Source organism: Symphalangus syndactylus, chromosome 8 (genome assembly GCF_028878055.3).
Source record: "Symphalangus syndactylus isolate Jambi chromosome 8, NHGRI_mSymSyn1-v2.1_pri, whole genome shotgun sequence".
NCBI classification, from domain to species: Eukaryota; Metazoa; Chordata; class Mammalia; order Primates; family Hylobatidae; genus Symphalangus; species Symphalangus syndactylus.
The window spans coordinates 2,217,171-2,238,566 of NC_072430.2; positions in this window are offsets into that span (position 1 = coordinate 2,217,171).

The following is a 21,396-nucleotide window of genomic DNA, read 5'->3' on the forward strand; positions in this document are numbered from 1 at the left end:
AGTATGGTTTAACTCTGTTAGCTGAATGCACAGATCAGAAAGAAGTTTCACCGAATGATTCTGTGTAGTTTATATTTGAAGACATTCCTTTTTCCACTATTACCCTCTTAGCGCTCCGAATCTCCACTTGCATTTTCTACAAAAAGAGTGTTTCATAACTGCTCAATCAAAAATATGTTTTATCTCTGTTAACTGAATTTACAGATCAGAAATAAGTTTCACAGAATGCATCTGTGTAGTTTTTATTTGAAGATATTCTTTTTCCCAATGTACGCCTCTTAGCGCTTAGCATGTCCAATTGCAGTTTCTACAGAAAGAGTGTTTCAGAACGGCTCAATCAAAAGTAAGGTTCAACTCTGTTAGTTGAATGCACAGAACAGAAAGAATTTTCACAGAATGTTACTGTGTAGTTTATATTTGAATATATTCCTTTTTCCACTATTACCCTCTTAGCGCTCCGAATGTCCACTTGCATTTTCTACAGAAAGAGTGTTCAGAACTGCGCAATCAAAAGTATGGTTTAACTCTGTTAGCTTAATGAACATATCAGAAATAAGTTTCACACAATGCTTCTGTGTAGTTTTTATTTGAAGATATTATTTTTCCCAATATAGGCCTCTTAGCGCTCAGAATGTCCAATTGCAGTTTCTACAGAAAGAGTGTTTCAGAAAGGCTCAATCAAAAGTAAGGTTCAACTCTGTTAGTTGAATGCACAGAACAGAAAGAAGTTTCATACAATGCTTCTGTGTAGTTTATATTTGAACATATTCTTTTTTCCACTATTACCCACTTAGCGCTACGAATGTCCAGTTGCATTTTATACAGACAGAGTGTTTCAAAACTGCTCAATCAAAAGTATGGTTTAACTCTGTTAGCTGAATGCTCAGATCAGAAAGAAGTTTCACAGAATGCTTCTGTGTAGTTTATATTTGAATATATTCCTTTTTCCACTACTACTCTCTTAGCGCTCCAAATGTCCAGTTGCATTTTCTACAGAAAGAGAGTTCAGATCTGCTCAATCAAAAGTATGGTTTAACTCTGTTAGCTGAATGCACAGATCAGAAAGAAGTTTCACAGAATGATTCTGTGTAGTTTATATTTGGAGACATTCCTTTTTCCACTATTACCCTCTTAGCGCTCCGAATCTCCACTTGCATTTTCTACAGAAAGAGTGTTTCAGAACGGCTCAATCAAAACTAAGGTTCAACTCTTTTAGTTGAACAAACAGAACAGAAAGAAGTTTCACGCAATTATTCTGTGTAGTTTTTATTTGTAGACATTCTTTTACCCAATATAGGCCTCTTAGCGCTCAGAATGTCCAATTGCAGTTTCTACAGAAAGAGTGTTTCAGATCGGCTCAATCAAAAGTAAGGTTCAACTCTGTTAGTTGAATGCGCAGAACAGAAAGAAGTTTCATACAATGCTTCTGTGTAGTTTATATTTGAACATATTCTTTTTTCCACTATTACCCACTTAGCGCTACGAATGTCCAGTTGCATTTTCTACAGACAGAGTGTTTCAAAACTGCTCAATCAAAAGTATGGTTTAACTCTGTTAGCTGAATGCTCAGATCAGAAAGAAGTTTCACAGAATGCCTCTGTGTAGTTTATATTTGAATATATTCCTTTTTCCACTACTACGCTCTTAGCGCTCGAAATGTCCAGTTGCATTTTCTACAGAAAGAGTGTTCAGATCTGCTCAATCAAAAGTATGGTTTAACTCTGTTAGCTGAATGCACAGATCAGAAAGAAGTTTCACCGAATGATTCTGTGTAGTTTATATTTGGAGACATTCCTTTTTCCACTATTACCCACTTAGCGCTCCGAATCTCCACTTGCATTTTCTACAGAAAGAGTGTTTCAGAACGGCTCAATCAAAACTAAGGTTCAACTCTTTTAGTTGAACAAACAGAACAGAAAGAAGTTTCACACAATTCTTCTGTGTAGTTTTTATTTGTAGACATTCTTTTTCCCAATATAGGCCTCTTAGCGCTCAGAATGTCCAATTGCAGTTTCTACAGAAAGAGTGTTTCAGAACGGCTCAATCAAAAGTAATGTTCAACTCTGTTAGTTGAATGCACAGAACAGAAAGAAGTTTCATACAATGCTTCTGTGTAGTTCATATTTGAACATATTCTTTTTCCACTATTACCCACTTAGCGCTACGAATGTCCAGTTGCATTTTCTACAGACAGAGTGTTTCAAAACTGCTCAATCAAAAGTATGGTTTAACTGTGTTAGCTGAATGCTCAGATCAGAAAGAAGTTTCACAGAATGCTTCTGTGTAGTTTATATTTGAATATATTCCTTTTTCCACTACTACGCTCTTAGCGCTCGAAATGTCCAGTTGCATTTTCTACAGAAAGAGTGTTCAGATCTGCTCAATCAAAAGTATGGTTTAACTCTGTTAGCTGAATGCACAGATCAGAAAGAAGTTTCACCGAATGATTCTGTGTAGTTTATATTTGAAGACATTCCTTTTTCCACTATTACCCTCTTAGCGCTCCGAATCTCCACTTGCATTTTCTACAGAAAGAGTGTTTCATAACTGCTCAATCAAAAATATGTTTTATCTCTGTTAACTGAATTTACAGATCAGAAATAAGTTTCACAGAATGCATCTGTGTAGTTTTTATTTGAAGATATTCTTTTTCCCAATGTAGGCCTCTTAGCGCTTAGCATGTCCAATTACAGTTTCTACAGAAAGAGTGTTTCAGAACGGCTCAATCAAAAGTAAGGTTCAACTCTGTTAGTTGAATGCACAGAACAGAAAGAATTTTCACAGAATGCTACTGTGTAGTTTATATTTGAATATATTCCTTTTTCCACTATTACCCTCTTAGCGCTCCGAATGTCCACTTGCATTTTCTACAGAAAGAGTGTTCAGAACTGCGCAATCAAAAGTATGGTTTAACTCTGTTAGCTGAATGCACATATCAGAAATAAGTTTCACACAATGCTTCTGTGTAGTTTTTATTTGAAGATATTATTTTTCCCAATATAGGCCTCTTAGCGCTCAGAATGTCCAATTGCAGTTTCTACAGAAAGAGTGTTTCAGAAAGGCTCAATCAAAAGTAAGGTTCAACTCTGTTAGTTGAATGCACAGAACAGAAAGAAGTTTCATACAATGCTTCTGTGTAGTTTATATTTGAACATATTCTTTTTTCCACTATTACCCACTTAGCGCTACGAATGTCCAGTTGCATTTTCTACAGACAGAGTGTTTCAAAACTGCTCAATCAAAAGTATGGTTTAACTCTGTTAGCTGAATGCTCAGATCAGAAAGAAGTTTCACAGAATGCTTCTGTGTAGTTTATATTTGAATATATTCCTTTTTCCACTACTACTCTCTTAGCGCTCCAAATGTCCAGTTGCATTTTCTACAGAAAGAGAGTTCAGATCTGCTCAATCAAAAGTATGGTTTAACTCTGTTAGCTGAATGCACAGATCAGAAAGAACTTTCACAGAATGATTCTGTGTAGTTTATATTTGGAGACATTCCTTTTTCCACTATTACCCTCTTAGCGCTCCGAATCTCCACTTGCATTTTCTACAGAAAGAGTGTTTCAGAACGGCTCAATCAAAACTAAGGTTCAACTCTTTTAGTTGAACAAACAGAACAGAAAGAAGTTTCACGCAATTATTCTGTGTAGTTTTTATTTGTAGACATTCTTTTACCCAATATAGGCCTCTTAGCGCTCAGAATGTCCAATTGCAGTTTCTACAGAAAGAGTGTTTCAGATCGGCTCAATCAAAAGTAAGGTTCAACTCTGTTAGTTGAATGCGCAGAACAGAAAGAAGTTTCATACAATGCTTCTGTGTAGTTTATATTTGAACATATTCTTTTTTCCACTATTACCCACTTAGCGCTACGAATGTCCAGTTGCATTTTCTACAGACAGAGTGTTTCAAAACTGCTCAATCAAAAGTATGGTTTAACTCTGTTAGCTGAATGCTCAGATCAGAAAGAAGTTTCACAGAATGCCTCTGTGTAGTTTATATTTGAATATATTCCTTTTTCCACTACTACGCTCTTAGCGCTCGAAATGTCCAGTTGCATTTTCTACAGAAAGAGTGTTCAGATCTGCTCAATCAAAAGTATGGTTTAACTCTGTTAGCTGAATGCACAGATCAGAAAGAAGTTTCACCGAATGATTCTGTGTAGTTTATATTTGGAGACATTCCTTTTTCCACTATTACCCACTTAGCGCTCCGAATCTCCACTTGCATTTTCTACAGAAAGAGTGTTTCAGAACGGCTCAATCAAAACTAAGGTTCAACTCTTTTAGTTGAACAAACAGAACAGAAAGAAGTTTCACACAATTCTTCTGTGTAGTTTTTATTTGTAGACATTCTTTTTCCCAATATAGGCCTCTTAGCGCTCAGAATGTCCAATTGCAGTTTCTACAGAAAGAGTGTTTCAGAACGGCTCAATCAAAAGTAATGTTCAACTCTGTTAGTTGAATGCACAGAACAGAAAGAAGTTTCATACAATGCTTCTGTGTAGTTCATATTTGAACATATTCTTTTTCCACTATTACCCACTTAGCGCTACGAATGTCCAGTTGCATTTTCTACAGACAGAGTGTTTCAAAACTGCTCAATCAAAAGTATGGTTTAACTGTGTTAGCTGAATGCTCAGATCAGAAAGAAGTTTCACAGAATGCTTCTGTGTAGTTTATATTTGAATATATTCCTTTTTCCACTACTACGCTCTTAGCGCTCGAAATGTCCAGTTGCATTTTCTACAGAAAGAGTGTTCAGATCTGCTCAATCAAAAGTATGGTTTAACTCTGTTAGCTGAATGCACAGATCAGAAAGAAGTTTCACCGAATGATTCTGTGTAGTTTATATTTGAAGACATTCCTTTTTCCACTATTACCCTCTTAGCGCTCCGAATCTCCACTTGCATTTTCTACAGAAAGAGTGTTTCATAACTGCTCAATCAAAAATATGTTTTATCTCTGTTAACTGAATTTACAGATCAGAAATAAGTTTCACAGAATGCATCTGTGTAGTTTTTATTTGAAGATATTCTTTTTCCCAATGTAGGCCTCTTAGCGCTTAGCATGTCCAATTACAGTTTCTACAGAAAGAGTGTTTCAGAACGGCTCAATCAAAAGTAAGGTTCAACTCTGTTAGTTGAATGCACAGAACAGAAAGTATTTTCACAGAATGCTACTGTGTAGTTTATATTTGAATATATTCCTTTTTCCACTATTACCCTCTTAGCGCTCCGAATGTCCACTTGCATTTTCTACAGAAAGAGTGTTCAGAACTGCGCAATCAAAAGTATGGTTTAACTCTGTTAGCTGAATGCACATATCAGAAATAAGTTTCACACAATGCTTCTGTGTAGTTTTTATTTGAAGATATTATTTTTCCCAATATAGGCCTCTTAGCGCTCAGAATGTCCAATTGCAGTTTCTACAGAAAGAGTGTTTCAGAAAGGCTCAATCAAAAGTAAGGTTCAACTCTGTTAGTTGAATGCACAGAACAGAAAGAAGTTTCATACAATGCTTCTGTGTAGTTTATATTTGAACATATTCTTTTTTCCACTATTACCCACTTAGCGCTACGAATGTCCAGTTGCATTTTCTACAGACAGAGTGTTTCAAAACTGCTCAATCAAAAGTATGGTTTAACTCTGTTAGCTGAATGCTCAGATCAGAAAGAAGTTTCACAGAATGCTTCTGTGTAGTTTATATTTGAATATATTCCTTTTTCCACTACTATTCTCTTAGCGCTCCAAATGTCCAGCTGCATTTTCTACAGAAAGAGAGTTCAGATCTGCTCAATCAAAAGTATGGTTTAACTCTGTTAGCTGAATGCACAGATAAGAAAGAAGTTTCACAGAATGATTCTGTGTAGTTTATATTTGGAGACATTCCTTTTTCCACTATTACCCTCTTAGCGCTCCGAATCTCCACTTGCATTTTCTACAGAAAGAGTGTTTCAGAACGGCTCAATCAAAACTAAGGTTCAACTCTTTTAGTTGAACAAACAGAACAGAAAGAAGTTTCACACAATTCTTCTGTGTAGTTTTTATTTGTAGACATTCTTTTTCCCAATATAGGCCTCTTAGCGCTCAGAATGTCCAATTGCAGTTTCTACAGAAAGAGTGTTTCAGAACGGCTCAATCAAAAGTAATGTTCAACTCTGTTAGTTGAATGCACAGAACATAAAGAAGTTTCATACAATGCTTCTGTGTAGTTCATATTTGAACATATTCTTTTTCCACTATTACCCACTTAGCGCTACGAATGTCCAGTTGGATTTTCTACAGACAGAGTGTTTCAAAACTGCTCAATCAAAAGTATGGTTTAACTCTGTTAGCTGAATGCTCAGATCAGAAAGAAGTTTCACAGAATGCTTCTGTGTAGTTTATATTTGAATATATTCCTTTTTCCACTACTACTCTCTTAGCGCTCCAAATGTCCAGTTGCATTTTCTACAGAAAGAGAGTTCAGATCTGCTCAATCAAAAGTATGGTTTAACTCTGTTAGCTGAATGCACAGATCAGAAAGAAGTTTCACCGAATGATTCTGTGTAGTTTATATTTGAAGACATTCCTTTTTCCACTATTACCCTCTTAGCGCTCCGAATCTCCACTTGCATGTTCTACAAAAAGAGTGTTTCATAACTGCTCAATCAAAAATATGTTTTATCTCTGTTAACTGAATTTACAGATCAGAAATAAGTTTCACAGAATGCATCTGTGTAGTTTTTATTTGAAGATATTCTTTTTCCCAATGTACGCCTCTTAGCGCTTAGCATGTCCAATTGCAGTTTCTACAGAAAGAGTGTTTCAGAACGGCTCAATCAAAAGTAAGTTTCAACTCTGTTAGTTGAATGCACAGAACAGAAAGAATTTTCACAGAATGCTACTGTGTAGTTTATATTTGAATATATTCCTTTTTCCACTATTACCCTCTTAGCGCTCCGAATGTCCACTTGCATTTTCTACAGAAAGAGTGTTCAGAACTGCGCAATCAAAAGTATGGTTTAACTCTGTTAGCTTAATGAACATATCAGAAATAAGTTTCACACAATGCTTCTGTGTAGTTTTTATTTGAAGATATTATTTTTCCCAATATAGGCCTCTTAGCGCTCAGAATGTCCAATTGCAGTTTCTACAGAAAGAGTGTTTCAGAAAGGCTCAATCAAAAGTAAGGTTCAACTCTGTTAGTTGAATGCACAGAACAGAAAGAAGTTTCATACAATGATTCTGTGTAGTTTATATTTGAACATATTCTTTTTTCCACTATTACCCACTTAGCGCTACGAATGTCCAGTTGCATTTTCTACAGACAGAGTGTTTCAAAACTGCTCAATCAAAAGTATGGTTTAACTCTGTTAGCTGAATGCTCAGATCAGAAAGAAGTTTCACAGAATGCTTCTGTGTAGTTTATATTTGAATATATTCCTTTTTCCACTACTATTCTCTTAGCGCTCCAAATGTCCAGTTGCATTTTCTACAGAAAGAGAGTTCAGATCTGCTCAATCAAAAGTATGGTTTAACTCTCTTAGCTGAATGCACAGATCAGAAAGAAGTTTCACAGAATGATTCCTTGTAGTTTATATTTGGAGACATTCCTTTTTCCACTATTACCCTCTTAGCGCTCCGAATCTCCACTTGCATTTTCTACAGAAAGAGTGTTTCAGAACGGCTCAATCAAAACTAAGGTTCAACTCTTTTAGTTGAACAAACAGAACAGAAAGAAGTTTCACACAATTCTTCTGTGTAGTTTTTATTTGTAGACATTCTTTTTCCCAATATAGGCCTCTTAGCGCTCAGAATGTCCAATTGCAGTTTCTACAGAAAGAGTGTTTCAGAACGGCTCAATCAAAAGTAATGTTCAACTCTGTTAGTTGAATGCACAGAACACAAAGAAGTTTCATACAATGCTTCTGTGTAGTTCATATTTGAACATATTCTTTTTCCACTATTACCCACTTAGCGCTACGAATGTCCAGTTGCATTTACTACAGACAGAGTGTTTCAAAACTGCTCAATCAAAAGTATGGTTTAACTCTGTTAGCTGAATGCTCAGATCAGAAAGAAGTTTCACAGAATGCTTCTGTGTAGTTTATATTTGAATATATTCCTTTTTCCACTACTACGCTCTTAGCGCTCAAAATGTCCAGTTGCATTTTCTACAGAAAGAGTGTTCAGATCTGCTCAATCAAAAGTATGGTTTAACTCTGTTAGCTGAATGCACAGATTAGAAAGAAGTTTTATCGAATGATTCTGTGTAGTTTATATTTGAAGCCATTCCTTTTTCCACTATTACCCTCTTAGCGCTCCGAATCTCCACTTGCATTTTCTACAAAAAGAGTGTTTCATAACTGCTCAATCAAAAATATGTTTTATCTCTGTTAACTGAATTTACAGATCAGAAATAAGTTTCACAGAATGCATCTGTGTAGTTTTTATTTGAAGATATTCTTTTTCCCGATGTACGCCTCTTAGCGCTTAGCATGTCCAATTGCAGTTTCTACAGAAAGAGTGTTTCAGAACGGCTCAATCAAAAGTAAGGTTCAACTCTGTTACTTGAATGCACAGAACAGAAAGAATTTTCACAGAATGCTACTGTGTAGTTTATATTTGAATATATTCCTTTTTCCACTATTACCTTCTTAGCGCTCCGAATGTCCACTTGCATTTTCTACAGAAAGAGTGTTCAGAACTGCGCAATCAAAAGTATGGTTTAACTCTGTTAGCTTAATGAACATATCAGAAATAAGTTTCACACAATGCTTCTGTGTAGTTTTTATTTGAAGATATTATTTTTCCCAATATAGGCCTCTTAGCGCTCAGAATGTCCAATTGCAGTTTCTACAGAAAGAGTGTTTCAGAAAGGCTCAATCAAAAGTAAGGTTCAACTCTGTTAGTTGAATGCACAGAACAGAAAGATGTTTCATACAATGTTTCTGTGTAGTTTATATTTGAACATATTCTTTTTTCCACTATTACCCACTTAGCGCTACGAATGTCCAGTTGCATTTTCTACAGACACAGTGTTTCAAAACTGCTCAATCAAAAGTATGGTTTAACTCTGTTAGCTGAATGCTCAGATCAGAAAGAAGTTTCACAGAATGCTTCTGTGTAGTTTATATTTGAATATATTCCTTTTTCCACTACTACTCTCTTAGCGCTCCAAATGTCCAGTTGCATTTTCTACAGAAAGAGTGTTCAGATCTGCTCAATCAAAAGTATGATTTAACTCTGTTAGCTGAATGCACAGATCAGAAAGAAGTTTCACAGAATGATTCTGTGTAGTTTATATTTGGAGACATTCCTTTTTCCACTATTACCCTCTTAGCGCTCCGAATCTCCACTTGCATTTTCTACAGAAAGAGTGTTTCAGAACGGCTCAATCAAAACTAAGGTTCAACTCTTTTAGTTAAACAAACAGAACAGAAAGAAGTTTCACACAATTTTTCTGTGTAGTTTTTATTTGTAGACATTCTTTTTCCCAATATAGGCCTCTTAGCGCTCAGAATGTCCAATTGCAGTTTCTACAGAAAGAGTGTTTCAGAACGGCTCAATCAAAAGTAATGTTCAACTCTGTTAGTTGAATGCACAGAACACAAAGAAGTTTCATACAATGCTTCTGTGTAGTTCATATTTGAACATATTCTTTTTCCACTATTACCCACTTAGCGCTACGAATGTCCAGTTGCATTTTCTACAGACAGAGTGTTTCAAAACTGCTCAATCAAAAGTATGGTTTAACTCTGTTAGCTGAATGCTCAGATCAGAAAGAAGTTTCACAGAATGCTTCTGTGTAGTTTATATTTGAATATATTCCTTTTTCCACTACTACGCTCTTAGCGCTCGAAATGTCCAGTTGCATTTTCTACAGAAAGAGTGTTCAGATCTGCTCAATCAAAAGTATGGTTTAACTCTGTTAGCTGAATGCACAGATCAGAAAGAAGTTTTACCGAATGATTCTGTGTAGTTTATATTTGAAGACATTCCTTTCTCCACTATTACCCTCTTAGCGCTCCGAATCTCCACTTGCATTTTCTACAAAAAGAGTGTTTCATAACTGCTCAATCAAAAATATGTTTTATCTCTGTTAACTGAATTTACAGATCAGAAATAAGTTTCACAGAATGAATCTGTGTAGTTTTAATTTGAAGATATTCTTTTTCCATTGTACGCCTCTTAGCGCTTAGCATGTCCAATTGCAGTTTCTACAGAAAGAGTATTTCAGAACGGCTCAATCAAAAGTAAGGTTCAACTCTGTTAGTTGAATGCACAGAACAGAAGGAATTTTCACAGAATGCTACTGTGTAGTTTATATTTGAATATATTCCTTTTTCCACTATTACCCTCTTAGCGCTCCGAATGTCCACTTGCATTTTCTACAGAAAGAGTGTTCAGAACTGCGCAATCAAAAGTATGGTTTAACTCTGTTAGCTTAATGAACATATCAGAAATAACTTTCACACAATGCTTCTGTGTAGTTTTTATTTGAAGATATTATTTTTCCCAATATAGGTCTCTTAGCGCTCAGAATGTCCAATTGCAGTTTCTACAGAAAGAGTGTTTCAGAAACGCTCAATCAAAAGTAAGGTTCAACTCTGTTAGTTGAATGCACAGAACAGAAAGAAGTTTCATACAATGCTTCTGTGTAGTTTATATTTGAACATATTCTTTTTTCCACTATTACCCACTTAGCGCTACGAATGTCCAGTTGCATTTTCTACAGACAGAGTGTTTCAAAACTGCTCAATCAAAAGTATGGTTTAACTCTGTTAGCTGAATGCTCAGATCAGAAAGAAGTTTCACAGAATGCTTCTGTGTAGTTTATATTTGAATATATTCCTTTTTCCACTACTATTCTCTTAGCGCTCCAAATGTCCAGCTGCATTTTCTACAGAAAGAGAGTTCAGATCTGCTCAATCAAAAGTATGGTTTAACTCTGTTAGCTGAATGCACAGATCAGAAAGAAGTTTCACAGAATGATTCTGTGTAGTTTATATTTGGAGACATTCCTTTTTCCACTATTACCCTCTTAGCGCTCCGAATCTCCACTTGCATTTTCTACAGAAAGAGTGTTTCAGAACGGCTCAATCAAAACTAAGGTTCAACTCTTTTAGTTGAACAAACAGAACAGAAAGAAGTTTCACACAATTCTTCTGTGTAGTTTTTATTTGTAGACATTCTTTTTCCCAATATAGGCCTCTTAGCGCTCAGAATGTCCAATTGCAGTTTCTACAGAAAGAGTGTTTCAGAACGGCTCAATCAAAAGTAATGTTCAACTCTGTTAGTTGAATGCACAGAACACAAAGAAGTTTCATACAATGCTTCTGTGTAGTTCATATTTGAACATATTCTTTTTCCACTATTACCCACTTAGCGCTACGAATGTCCAGTTGCATTTTCTACAGACAGAGTGTTTCAAAACTGCTCAATCAATAGTATGGTTTAACTCGGTTAGCTGAATGCTCAGATCAGAAAGAAGTTTCACAGAATGCTTCTGTGTAGTTTATATTTGAATATATTCCTTTTTCCACTACTACGCTCTTAGCGCTCGAAATGTCCAGTTGCATTGTCTACAGAAAGAGTGTTCAGATCTGCTCAATCAAAAGTATGGTTTAACTCTGTTAGCTGAATGCACAGATCAGAAAGAAGTTTTACTGAATGATTCTGTGTAGTTTATATTTGAAGACATTCCTTTCTCCACTATTACCCTCTTAGCGCTCCGAATCTCCACTTGCATTTTCTACAAAAAGAGTGTTTCATAACTGCTCAATCAAAAATATGTTTTATCTCTGTTAACTGAATTTACAGATCAGAAATAAGTTTCACAGAATGCATCTGTGTAGTTTTTATTTGAAGATATTCTTTTTCCCGATGTACGCCTCTTAGCGCTTAGCATGTCCAATTGCAGTTTCTACAGAAAGAGTGTTTCAGAACGGCTCAATCAAAAGTAAGGTTCAACTCTGTTACTTGAATGCACAGAACAGAAAGAATTTTCACAGAATGCTACTGTGTAGTTTATATTTGAATATATTCCTTTTTCCACTATTACCCTCTTAGCGCTCCGAATGTCCACTTGCATTTTCTACAGAAAGAGTGTTCAGAACTGCGCAATCAAAAGTATGGTTTAACTCTGTTAGCTTAATGAACATATCAGAAATAAGTTTCACACAATGCTTCTGTGTAGTTTTTATTTGAAGATATTATTTTTCCCAATATAGGCCTCTTAGCGCTCAGAATGTCCAATTGCAGTTTCTACAGAAAGAGTGTTTCAGAAAGGCTCAATCAAAAGTAAGGTTCAACTCTGTTAGTTGAATGCACAGAACAGAAAGAAGTTTCATACAATGATTCTGTGTAGTTTATATTTGAACATATTCTTTTTTCCACTATTACCCACTTAGTGCTACGAATGTCCAGTTGCATTTTCTACAGACAGAGTGTTTCAAAACTGCTCAATCAAAAGTATGGTTTAACTCTGTTAGCTGAATGCTCAGATCAGAAAGAAGTTTCACAGAATGCTTCTGTGTAGTTTATATTTGAATATATTCCTTTTTCCACTACTATTCTCTTAGCGCTCCAAATGTCCAGTTGCATTTTCTACAGAAAGAGAGTTCAGATCTGCTCAATCAAAAGTATGGTTTAACTCTCTTAGCTGAATGCACAGATCAGAAAGAAGTTTCACAGAATGATTCCTTGTAGTTTATATTTGGAGACATTCCTTTTTCCACTATTACCCTCTTAGCGCTCCGAATCTCCACTTGCATTTTCTACAGAAAGAGTGTTTCAGAACGGCTCAATCAAAACTAAGGTTCAACTCTTTTAGTTGAACAAACAGAACAGAAAGAAGTTTCACACAATTCTTCTGTGTAGTTTTTATTTGTAGACATTCTTTTTCCCAATATAGGCCTCTTAGCGCTCAGAATGTCCAATTGCAGTTTCTACAGAAAGAGTGTTTCAGAACGGCTCAATCAAAAGTAATGTTCAACTCTGTTAGTTGAATGCACAGAACACAAAGAAGTTTCATACAATGCTTCTGTGTAGTTCATATTTGAACATATTCTTTTTCCACTATTACCCACTTAGCGCTACGAATGTCCAGTTGCATTTACTACAGACAGAGTGTTTCAAAACTGCTCAATCAAAAGTATGGTTTAACTCTGTTAGCTGAATGCTCAGATCAGAAAGAAGTTTCACAGAATGCTTCTGTGTAGTTTATATTTGAATATATTCCTTTTTCCACTACTACGCTCTTAGCGCTCAAAATGTCCAGTTGCATTTTCTACAGAAAGAGTGTTCAGATCTGCTCAATCAAAAGTATGGTTTAACTCTGTTAGCTGAATGCACAGATTAGAAAGAAGTTTTATCGAATGATTCTGTGTAGTTTATATTTGAAGACATTCCTTTTTCCACTATTACCCTCTTAGCGCTCCGAATCTCCACTTGCATTTTCTACAAAAAGAGTGTTTCATAACTGCTCAATCAAAAATATGTTTTATCTCTGTTAACTGAATTTACAGATCAGAAATAAGTTTCACAGAATGCATCTGTGTAGTTTTTATTTGAAGATATTCTTTTTCCCGATGTACGCCTCTTAGCGCTTAGCATGTCCAATTGCAGTTTCTACAGAAAGAGTGTTTCAGAACGGCTCAATCAAAAGTAAGGTTCAACTCTGTTACTTGAATGCACAGAACAGAAAGAATTTTCACAGAATGCTACTGTGTAGTTTATATTTGAATATATTCCTTTTTCCACTATTACCTTCTTAGCGCTCCGAATGTCCACTTGCATTTTCTACAGAAAGAGTGTTCAGAACTGCGCAATCAAAAGTATGGTTTAACTCTGTTAGCTTAATGAACATATCAGAAATAAGTTTCACACAATGCTTCTGTGTAGTTTTTATTTGAAGATATTATTTTTCCCAATATAGGCCTCTTAGCGCTCAGAATGTCCAATTGCAGTTTCTACAGAAAGAGTGTTTCAGAAAGGCTCAATCAAAAGTAAGGTTCAACTCTGTTAGTTGAATGCACAGAACAGAAAGATGTTTCATACAATGTTTCTGTGTAGTTTATATTTGAACATATTCTTTTTTCCACTATTACCCACTTAGCGCTACGAATGTCCAGTTGCATTTTCTACAGACACAGTGTTTCAAAACTGCTCAATCAAAAGTATGGTTTAACTCTGTTAGCTGAATGCTCAGATCAGAAAGAAGTTTCACAGAATGCTTCTGTGTAGTTTATATTTGAATATATTCCTTTTTCCACTACTACTCTCTTAGCGCTCCAAATGTCCAGTTGCATTTTCTACAGAAAGAGTGTTCAGATCTGCTCAATCAAAAGTATGATTTAACTCTGTTAGCTGAATGCACAGATCAGAAAGAAGTTTCACAGAATGATTCTGTGTAGTTTATATTTGGAGACATTCCTTTTTCCACTATTACCCTCTTAGCGCTCCGAATCTCCACTTGCATTTTCTACAGAAAGAGTGTTTCAGAACGGCTCAATCAAAACTAAGGTTCAACTCTTTTAGTTGAACAAACAGAACAGAAAGAAGTTTCACACAATTTTTCTGTGTAGTTTTTATTTGTAGACATTCTTTTTCCCAATATAGGCCTCTTAGCGCTCAGAATGTCCAATTGCAGTTTCTACAGAAAGAGTGTTTCAGAACGGCTCAATCAAAAGTAATGTTCAACTCTGTTAGTTGAATGCACAGAACACAAAGAAGTTTCATACAATGCTTCTGTGTAGTTCATATTTGAACATATTCTTTTTCCACTATTACCCACTTAGCGCTACGAATGTCCAGTTGCATTTTCTACAGACAGAGTGTTTCAAAACTGCTCAATCAAAAGTATGGTTTAACTCTGTTAGCTGAATGCTCAGATCAGAAAGAAGTTTCACAGAATGCTTCTGTGTAGTTTATATTTGAATATATTCCTTTTTCCACTACTACGCTCTTAGCGCTCGAAATGTCCAGTTGCATTTTCTACAGAAAGAGTGTTCAGATCTGCTCAATCAAAAGTATGGTTTAACTCTGTTAGCTGAATGCACAGATCAGAAAGAAGTTTTACCGAATGATTCTGTGTAGTTTATATTTGAAGACATTCCTTTCTCCACTATTACCCTCTTAGCGCTCCGAATCTCCACTTGCATTTTCTACAAAAAGAGTGTTTCATAACTGCTCAATCAAAAATATGTTTTATCTCTGTTAACTGAATTTACAGATCAGAAATAAGTTTCACAGAATGAATCTGTGTAGTTTTAATTTGAAGATATTCTTTTTCCATTGTACGCCTCTTAGCGCTTAGCATGTCCAATTGCAGTTTCTACAGAAAGAGTATTTCAGAACGGCTCAATCAAAAGTAAGGTTCAACTCTGTTAGTTGAATGCACAGAACAGAAGGAATTTTCACAGAATGCTACTGTGTAGTTTATATTTGAATATATTCCTTTTTCCACTATTACCCTCTTAGCGCTCCGAATGTCCACTTGCATTTTCTACAGAAAGAGTGTTCAGAACTGCGCAATCAAAAGTATGGTTTAACTCTGTTAGCTTAATGAACATATCAGAAATAAGTTTCACACAATGCTTCTGTGTAGTTTTTATTTGAAGATATTATTTTTCCCAATATAGGTCTCTTAGCGCTCAGAATGTCCAATTGCAGTTTCTACAGAAAGAGTGTTTCAGAAACGCTCAATCAAAAGTAAGGTTCAACTCTGTTAGTTGAATGCACAGAACAGAAAGAAGTTTCATACAATGCTTCTGTGTAGTTTATATTTGAACATATTCTTTTTTCCACTATTACCCACTTAGCGCTACGAATGTCCAGTTGCATTTTCTACAGACAGAGTGTTTCAAAACTGCTCAATCAAAAGTATGGTTTAACTCTGTTAGCTGAATGCTCAGATCAGAAAGAAGTTTCACAGAATGCTTCTGTGTAGTTTATATTTGAATATATTCCTTTTTCCACTACTATTCTCTTAGCGCTCCAAATGTCCAGCTGCATTTTCTACAGAAAGAGAGTTCAGATCTGCTCAATCAAAAGTATGGTTTAACTCTGTTAGCTGAATGCACAGATCAGAAAGAAGTTTCACAGAATGATTCTGTGTAGTTTATATTTGGAGACATTCCTTTTTCCACTATTACCCTCTTAGCGCTCCGAATCTCCACTTGCATTTTCTACAGAAAGAGTGTTTCAGAACGGCTCAATCAAAACTAAGGTTCAACTCTTTTAGTTGAACAAACAGAACAGAAAGAAGTTTCACACAATTCTTCTGTGTAGTTTTTATTTGTAGACATTCTTTTTCCCAATATAGGCCTCTTAGCGCTCAGAATGTCCAATTGCAGTTTCTACAGAAAGAGTGTTTCAGAACGGCTCAATCAAAAGTAATGTTCAACTCTGTTAGTTGAATGCACAGAACACAAAGAAGTTTCATACAATGCTTCTGTGTAGTTCATATTTGAACATATTCTTTTTCCACTATTACCCACTTAGCGCTACGAATGTCCAGTTGCATTTTCTACAGACAGAGTGTTTCAAAACTGCTCAATCAATAGTATGGTTTAACTCGGTTAGCTGAATGCTCAGATCAGAAAGAAGTTTCACAGAATGCTTCTGTGTAGTTTATATTTGAATATATTCCTTTTTCCACTACTACGCTCTTAGCGCTCGAAATGTCCAGTTGCATTGTCTACAGAAAGAGTGTTCAGATCTGCTCAATCAAAAGTATGGTTTAACTCTGTTAGCTGAATGCACAGATCAGAAAGAAGTTTTACTGAATGATTCTGTGTAGTTTATATTTGAAGACATTCCTTTCTCCACTATTACCCTCTTAGCGCTCCGAATCTCCACTTGCATTTTCTACAAAAAGAGTGTTTCATAACTGCTCAATCAAAAATATGTTTTATCTCTGTTAACTGAATTTACAGATCAGAAATAAGTTTCACAGAATGCATCTGTGTAGTTTTTATTTGAAGATATTCTTTTTCCCGATGTACGCCTCTTAGCGCTTAGCATGTCCAATTGCAGTTTCTACAGAAAGAGTGTTTCAGAACGGCTCAATCAAAAGTAAGGTTCAACTCTGTTACTTGAATGCACAGAACAGAAAGAATTTTCACAGAATGCTACTGTGTAGTTTATATTTGAATATATTCCTTTTTCCACTATTACCCTCTTAGCGCTCCGAATGTCCACTTGCATTTTCTACAGAAAGAGTGTTCAGAACTGCGCAATCAAAAGTATGGTTTAACTCTGTTAGCTTAATGAACATATCAGAAATAAGTTTCACACAATGCTTCTGTGTAGTTTTTATTTGAAGATATTATTTTTCCCAATATAGGCCTCTTAGCGCTCAGAATGTCCAATTGCAGTTTCTACAGAAAGAGTGTTTCAGAAAGGCTCAATCAAAAGTAAGGTTCAACTCTGTTAGTTGAATGCACAGAACAGAAAGATGTTTCATACAATGTTTCTGTGTAGTTTATATTTGAACATATTCTTTTTTCCACTATTACCCACTTAGCGCTACGAATGTCCAGTTGCATTTTCTACAGACAGAGTGTTTCAAAACTGCTCAATCAAAAGTATGGTTTAACTCTGTTAGCTGAATGCTCAGATCAGAAAGAAGTTTCACAGAATGCTTCTGTGTAGTTTATATTTGAATATATTCCTTTTTCCACTACTACTCTCTTAGCGCTCCAAATGTCCAGTTGCATTTTCTACAGAAAGAGTGTTCAGATCTGCTCAATCAAAAGTATGATTTAACTCTGTTAGCTGAATGCACAGATCAGTAAGAAGTTTCACAGAATGATTCTGTGTAGTTTATATTTGGAGACATTCCTTTTTCCACTATTACCCTCTTAGCGCTCCGAATCTCCACTTGCATTTTCTACAGAAAGAGTGTTTCAGAACGGCTCAATCAAAACTAAGGTTCAACTCTTTTAGTTGAACAAACAGAACAGAAAGAAGTTTCACACAATTTTTCTGTGTAGTTTTTATTTGTAGACATTCTTTTTCCCAATATAGGCCTCTTAGCGCTCAGAATGTCCAATTGCAGTTTCTACAGAAAGAGTGTTTCAGAACGGCTCAATCAAAAGTAATGTTCAACTCTGTTAGTTGAATGCACAGAACACAAAGAAGTTTCATACAATGCTTCTGTGTAGTTCATATTTGAACATATTCTTTTTCCACTATTACCCACTTAGCGCTACGAATGTCCAGTTGCATTTTCTACAGACAGAGTGTTTCAAAACTGCTCAATCAAAAGTATGGTTTAACTCTGTTAGCTGAATGCTCAGATCAGAAAGAAGTTTCACAGAATGCTTCTGTGTAGTTTATATTTGAATATATTCCTTTTTCCACTACTACGCTCTTAGCGCTCGAAATGTCCAGTTGCATTTTCTACAGAAAGAGTGTTCAGATCTGCTCAATCAAAAGTATGGTTTAACTCTGTTAGCTGAATGCACAGATCAGAAAGAAGTTTTACCGAATGAGTCTGTGTAGTTTATATTTGAAGACGTTCCTTTCTCCACTATTACCCCCTTAGCGCTCCGAATCTCCACTTGCATTTTCTACAAAAAGAGTGTTTCATAACTGCTCAATCAAAAATATGTTTTATCTCTGTTAACTGAATTTACAGATCAGAAATAAGTTTCACAGAATGCATCTGTGTAGTTTTTATTTGAAGATATTCTTTTTCCCAATGTACGCCTCTTAGCGCTTAGCATGTCCAATTGCAGTTTCTACAGAAAGAGTGTTTCAGAACGGCTCAATCAAAAGTAAGGTTCAACTCTGTTAATTGAATGCACAGAACAGAAAGAATTTTCACAGAATGCTACTCTGTAGTTTATATTTGAATATATTCCTTTTTCCACTATTACCCTCTTAGCGCTCCGAATGTCCACTTGCATTTTCTACAGAAAGAGTGTTCAGAACTGCGCAATCAAAAGTATGGTTTAACTCTGTTAGCTTAATGAACATATCAGAAATAAGTTTCACACAATGCTTCTGTGTAGTTTTTATTTGAAGATATTATTTTTCCCAATATAGGCCTCTTAGCGCTCAGAATGTCCAATTGCAGTTTCTACAGAAAGAGTGTTTCAGAAAGGCTCAATCAAAAGTAAGGTTCAACTCTGTTAGTTGAATGCACAGAACAGAAAGAAGTTTCATACAATGATTCTGTGTAGTTTATATTTGAACATATTCTTTTTTCCACTATTACCCACTTAGCGCTACGAATGTCCAGTTGCATTTTCTACAGACAGAGTGTTTCAAAACTGCTCAATCAAAAGTATGGTTTAACTCTGTTAGCTGAATGCTCAGATCAGAAAGAAGTTTCACAGAATGCTTCTGTGTAGTTTATATTTGAATATATTCCTTTTTCCACTACTATTCTCTTAGCGCTCCAAATGTCCAGTTGCATTTTCTACAGAAAGAGAGTTCAGATCTGCTCAATCAAAAGTATGGTTTAACTCTCTTAGCTGAATGCACAGATCAGAAAGAAGTTTCACAGAATGATTCCTTGTAGTTTATATTTGGAGACATTCCTTTTTCCACTATTACCCTCTTAGCGCTCCGAATCTCCACTTGCATTTTCTACAGAAAGAGTGTTTCAGAACGGCTCAATCAAAACTAAGGTTCAACTCTTTTAGTTGAACAAACAGAAGAGAAAGAAGTTTCACACAATTCTTCTGTGTAGTTTTTATTTGTAGACATTCTTTTTCCCAATATAGGCCTCTTAGCGCTCAGAATGTCCAATTGCAGTTTCTACAGAAAGAGTGTTTCAGAACGGCTCAATCAAAAGTAATGTTCAACTCTGTTAGTTGAATGCACAGAACACAAAGAAGTTTCATACAATGCTTCTGTGTAGTTCATATTTGAACATATTCTTTTTCCACTATTACCCACTTAGCGCTACGAATGTCCAGTTGCATTTACTACAGACAGAGTGTTTCAAAACTGCTCAATCAAAAGTATGGTTTAACTCTGTTAGCTGAATGCTCAGATCAGAAAGAAGTTTCACAGAATGCTTCTGTGTAGTTTATATTTGAATATATTCCTTTTTCCACTACTACGCTCTTAGCGCTCAAAATGTCCAGTTGCATTTTCTACAGAAAGAGTGTTCAGATCTGCTCAATCAAAAGTATGGTTTAACTCTGTTAGCTGAATGCACAGATTAGAAAGAAGTTTTATCGAATGATTCTGTGTAGTTTATATTTGAAGACATTCCTTTTTCCACTATTACCCTCTTAGCGCTCCGAATCTCCACTTGCATTTTCTACAAAAAGAGTGTTTCATAACTGCTCAATCAAAAATATGTTTTATCTCTGTTAACTGAATTTACAGATCAGAAATAAGTTTCACAGAATGCATCTGTGTAGTTTTTATTTGAAGATATTCTTTTTCCCGATGTACGCCTCTTAGCGCTTAGCATGTCCAATTGCAGTTTCTACAGAAAGAGTGTTTCAGAACGGCTCAATCAAAAGTAAGGTTCAACTCTGTTACTTGAATGCACAGAACAGAAAGAATTTTCACAGAATGCTACTGTGTAGTTTATATTTGAATATATTCCTTTTTCCACTATTACCTTCTTAGCGCTCCGAATGTCCACTTGCATTTTCTACAGAAAGAGTGTTCAGAACTGCGCAATCAAAAGTATGGTTTAACTCTGTTAGCTTAATGAACATATCAGAAATAAGTTTCACACAATGCTTCTGTGTAGTTTTTATTTGAAGATATTATTTTTCCCAATATAGGCCTCTTAGCGCTCAGAATGTCCAATTGCAGTTTCTACAGAAAGAGTGTTTCAGAAAGGCTCAATCAAAAGTAAGGTTCAACTCTGTTAGTTGAATGCACAGAACAGAAAGATGTTTCATACAATGTTTCTGTGTAGTTTATATTTGAACATATTCTTTTTTCCACTATTACCCACTTAGCGCTACGAATGTCCAGTTGCATTTTCTACAGACACAGTGTTTCAAAACTGCTCAATCAAAAGTATGGTTTAACTCTGTTAGCTGAATGCTCAGATCAGAAAGAAGTTTCACAGAATGCTTCTGTGTAGTTTATATTTGAATATATTCCTTTTTCCACTACTACTCTCTTAGCGCTCCAAATGTCCAGTTGCATTTTCTACAGAAAGAGTGTTCAGATCTGCTCAATCAAAAGTATGATTTAACTCTGTTAGCTGAATGCACAGATCAGAAAGAAGTTTCACAGAATGATTCTGTGTAGTTTATATTTGGAGACATTCCTTTTTCCACTATTACCCTCTTAGCGCTCCGAATCTCCACTTGCATTTTCTACAGAAAGAGTGTTTCAGAACGGCTCAATCAAAACTAAGGTTCAACTCTTTTAGTTGAACAAACAGAACAGAAAGAAGTTTCACACAATTTTTCTGTGTAGTTT